Source organism: Pinus tabuliformis, chromosome 1_2 (genome assembly GCF_031772625.1).
Source record: "Pinus tabuliformis cultivar Carrire ecotype Pingquan chromosome 1_2, CPIR1, whole genome shotgun sequence".
Taxonomy (NCBI): Eukaryota; Viridiplantae; Streptophyta; class Pinopsida; order Pinales; family Pinaceae; genus Pinus; species Pinus tabuliformis.
In genome coordinates, this window is record NC_142298.1 from 1,144,591,983 (window position 1) to 1,144,597,288 (window position 5,306).

The 5,306-nt window shown below is 36.4% G+C and overlaps 1 non-coding gene across 1 annotated transcript; it reads left to right on the plus strand.

The window, feature by feature from the left end:
- Positions 1 to 1,287: 1,287 nt before the first annotated feature.
- Positions 1,288 to 1,361, plus strand: TRNAV-CAC (transfer RNA valine (anticodon CAC)). The gene has a single exon. It is a non-coding gene; the product is annotated as a tRNA-Val (tRNA).
- The last annotated feature ends 3,945 nt before the right edge of the window (positions 1,362 to 5,306 follow it).

A 5,306-nucleotide genomic window follows, 5' to 3' on the forward strand; every position in this document is an offset into this window, starting at 1 on the left:
ATTTTTGGTTTTTGAGATTGAGGTTGATCACATCGTAATATCTTAGTTTATTTTCTTTTCTAACTCAAATAGCCCCACACTTTCTCCTTATTGGAAGTAATAGTAGTTCTAATATCATTCTTATTATGTAGAATGTTGTCCTTTATTTCTCAATGGTCTAGCCAAGACTAAATATTCTTATGCCATTCTTGCTTGAGCCAAAGGTGGGGTTTTGGCTAGAGTTAAAAGCAATTTTAGGAAACCTTTTGGCTTCCATGTTATATAATTTATTTTATATAAAAGATACCTAGTTATAGCCATACATTTAATGAGAAAAATGTTTAATTTAGTGAAAAATAAAATAAAAAATATTTTAGATCTGAGACTTTTGTGATCCATATTGTAGATAAATGTCTTTTGGATTAATCATATCATTAGGATTTGGTCGAGATTTCAATCTAACTAATGTGGTTTATCATCAAAACAAGTGAAAAAATCATACAATTTTCATGTATAAATAACGAAAATGCATTATGGTCTGAGTTATGATAAGTTTTACCATGGTAAAAAAAACTCTCAAGAAACTCACAAAATATAAATTAAACCTGAAATTCATCATTTAAGTGGTGTTCTGAATTATTTCAATCAAAATCTTTATTTATCGGGGAAAACCAGAAATCAAATGAGAAATATTTGATAAAAAATGCAATATGGTAGTCCGTAGTTGGTTATCACGTTAATCTCATACAGGCCCTCAATTCGAGCCTGAGACTAAGACACCAAAGGTCTAGAGTTCGAACTTCGGCTCACACACTTGAATTTAAGTTATTTAACTTCCAACCGTTTATTTTATATCCAGCGTAGGAGGTCTCCAGTTCGAACCTGAGATTAACACGCTAAAGGTCCTCAGTTCGAACCTGGGCTCAGACAGTGGAAGTTAAGTTATTTTAGTTTCAACCGTTTATTTAATTCCAGCGGAGGTCCCCAGTTCGAACCTGACGTCAGACAGTTGAATTTACGTTATTTTACTTCCAATCGTTTAATTTATTTCCAGCGGAGGTCCCCAGTTCGAACCGGAGACTACACATTAAAGGTCAAAAGTTCGAACCTGGACTCAGACAATTGAATTTAAGTTATTTTACTTCCAACCGTTTATTTGACTTCCAGCGCAATTCCCCAGTTCGTACCTGGGCTGGAACGGTTGATTTTAAGTTATTTTACTTCAATAATAGGATTTTAAGGTAGCAGCTGAAAATTCAAACCACATAACATATTAGAAAATTAGAGTTAAAGCATAAGATTGCAGTTGTCTGGGTGGTGTAGTTGGTTATCACGTTAGTCTCACACACTAAAGGTCCCCAGTTTGAACCTGGGCTCAGACAATATTTTCTTCTAGGTAGTTCCCAGTTCGAACTTGAAGCAACCTGGCCGGAGGCAGTTATTTTCCTTAAAAAACCTAAAAGATGCATCTCAAAATTAGTTCTGGCAGAAAAATCTTTAAATATTTTCCATGGAATTATTTGGAAAGCAAATCAATTTCTGACAGTGCGAACTTCATATTATCACAACGACCGCTGGGAATCGAACTCGCAATATTCTGATTATAACTCCATGGGGCCACGAGCGCTGACGATCATCAATTATAATCCTCTTATTTGGAAAGCAAATCAATTTCTGACAGTGCGAACTTCATATTATCACAACGACCGCTGGGAATCGAACTCGCAATATTCTGATTATAACTCCATGGGGCCACGAGCGCTGACGATCATCAATTATAATCCTCTTATTTTGTGCTAGTCTTCATTCTTTCAAATTAGATCCTGATCAAAGATTTCTTACTGATTTTAGATTCTATACAGTGCATACACCAGCTCGCAATTTCAGAGTCAATGACTGACTTTGCAATCAATCAGCGCTGGTGCAGCTGACGGGGGTGATAGCCCTCCACCACACATAAAACTAAAATCCTCCACCATATCAAAAAATTGAAAATAAATCCCTAATAGATTGATTCACTATTTTATACCCATATTCGCTTTAACCATAATCCATATCACATGTAACACTACATCTCCATTAAGTATAAATTAATTAGTTTGTAACACTACATCTCCATTAAGTATAAATCATAAATCAATTAGTTTTAGTTTGTATGAGGTTTAGTCTATTCAAATTTCATAGGAAGAGTTAAGGGTAGACGAGTCTTATAGATTTTCGAGACTTGACCAAACTTCACATAATCCCCATTTGTAAACAAATCATCTTTCTTTCTAATATTGAGGCTAACATTGTCTTAAGCTTAACTAGAAAAAAAAAAAACAAAAACACAAAACATTACATCTTCATCAATATGTATAGAAAATAAAAATTTATACCTCGACAAACTCTAATAAAAAGATTTATTGAAAACAATAACTTCACACAATCCCCATTTGTGAACGAATCATCTTTCTTTCCAATATTGAGGCTAACATTGTCTTAAGCTTAACTAGAAGAAAAAAACAAAAACACAAAACATTACATCTTCATCAATATGTATAGAAAAAAAAAATTATACCTTGACAAACTTTAATAAAAAGATTTATTGAAAACAATACCATTCATCCATAGATCCCCGTATGTGCCATGTTTTTTTTTTTTTTTTTTTTTTTTTTTTTTTTTTTTTTTTGTAATATTCGACCATTATTTCTATTTATATCCAAATAAACAAAATCACATATGAAGTTCTTGAGAGCCCAATATTGTCGTGGTCTTCTTGAGTGCCTAATATTGTTCTAGTTAGAAGACCGACATCTCCGTAAATACATAACAAAAAGCCAACCACCAAAGAGTGAACACTTGACGTTTACATAACAAAAAACCAACCACCAAAGAGTGAACACTTGACGTGGTGGATAACCAACCATACATAAAAGATGATAGATACTAATAACTGATCATTTTATCCTTTAGCAACCATTTCCATACAAAAGTAAGGATGACAAAAAACAAAGGAGTAACCACTAACTAGGCGACCATGAGATAGAAACGAAGGTAGAGATGGACTTATTCATCCAGGATGATCACCGGGTGATCTGGAGAGGAGTCTGCACTAACCATATTGATTGGTTGAGCATTTATATCCGTTTCACCATTTGGAGGTGCATTAGAGTCAGTGTCAAACTCTGAGATGATATAGCGTTCTATTTTTCTCAATTTGACCACAATTTCATCCATATCACAATGGATATTCCTCAGGATCCACTTCAAATCCTTTTGACCCATAAAGAGCTTGTAGTTATCGACCTTCTTGTCTTGGAGCACCATGTGAAGAAGAGTCTCCATATGTCTATGCATTGATATAGAATGCATAAGATATAACATTCTCTTTCGAAGTTTACCAGGGTCTGGCATCCATTTGGTGTTGCCATTATAAACTTTAGAATCTGAATAATACATACGATCTCCAAACTCTTTAGCTTACAAGGTGCGAATTTCCTTCCGAACCTCCATGGGAACTGCTTCAAAAAAATTGGCAACTGACTCCCACCTAAAGAGTCTTTGGTGTCTGGAGAAGACGCCTCGGATGTGCCTCCCCTTCGGTTGAGCAGTCGTTAACGGGGGGGCATGAAAGACGAAAACCTGCAAGAAAAAGGAGAACGAGCAATTCGGAGCAACAAAGTGAGGTGACTTTGGCTAAAAAATGGATGGCATAATCCAACTAGGACCCAAAGGATTGAATGAAAAATATCATAGGGCTTATACGTGTCAACGAAGAAACCAATATATATATCGTTGAGAAAACTACCAAAGAAGGACACTTGACTCGACTCAACGTTAAACCATTAATGGAAAAGAACCAGAGAGTAATTGAATTCATGTGAATTTAGAGAAACCTTATGGGGAACTCGAAAGTGAACAAACTTAAAACCAAATTGAAAAAGACCCACTATACCAAACGCTCGTGACTAGTATCGGGCAATTGAACGAGATTCCAGAGGGGTCAAGGGATTGAAGATCGCAGAGGGAAGAACGACGACAAGATCAAATAAAAGCCCAGATGAGGTGTTATGAAGAAAGCACATGAAAAACATTGGCACTCTTGCTATAATTCCTTGCTTCTGACAATTATACTCGTTGCTGGTGGACTACAATAGAACAAAGACCCATAAGAAAACTGGAATGGAATGAACAATGAAATTCAAGGAAAAACATGCCAATACCAGTGAATAGAACTAATATTGAACTTGACCTAAACCTCGAATAATATATGACGATGACCAATAAAAAAACTTAATCTAACCTGAAGACTCGAGGTTAGAACTAGAAACCACCAGAAATGAGATTCCTTTCTTGAAACAGTCATTATAGCTGAGTGAGTAACACAAAGAAGAAGGTGAGATTCCATAGTGAACCCTATATGAGAGACAAGAGAGGTTCGTCACCTTAAACTCACTAGAAAAGTTCGCCACCCTGAATCATACAACAAATTGTTATATAACTCAACAAGCGAAAGGCAATGTTTATTAGATGCGAGCCAAGGTTTAACTGATACACCCACTCAATGCCAAGTGTAATACTTCTCCCATGATTCTATCATCCCAAGAATTCACATAATAGTGAGATCATAAATGAGCCTTGATTGCCTGTCAAAGGGATGCACAACCATATCTAATCCTGCGTATGGTCTCACATCCTTACCTTCTTCAAATAAACAGTTGATTTGTCGATAATCCTTCACAATCACACATGCCCATTCTCCCTCCCTCATGAATTTAATGTGGAAATGCCTCCACCATACGCGGGCTCTATGTGACCTGATGTGTAGCCACATGTAATATGAGTCCTGCCAAGTGGAGGCCATGGAACATACACCAAGGCCTACATCCAACTTGGCCAAAAAAATTGTTTGCATGTCAATCATGATCGGAGGGATAATCTCTTTGCTGGGAAATGGAAAACCGATGGAATGAAGTCGACAAAGTACCCCCATTGGGGATCATTGCCTCTATTCGTTGCATGTCTTGTTCCACCCACTGATTCAATTATGGAATAGAACCATGTTCATCCAGTCCTTCCATTCTTCATCCACTGCAACGTCTCTCCCACCACTCCCCCATTTGGCTAAGAAATTCGTTGCCTTATTACCTTCCCTCTTGGTGTGCATAGGGATAACATAATCAAAAGTTAACACTAATTCCCATATGTTATGTGCAGCTTCTTGAAGGTGCCAAATGTAGATACATTTCTTTGGAGGGTGACCTAATAAGAGTTTTTGCACCATATTAATTGCTATTTGTGAGTCCCCATGGACCTGTAACAACCATATCTCTTTCCTTTGTGCT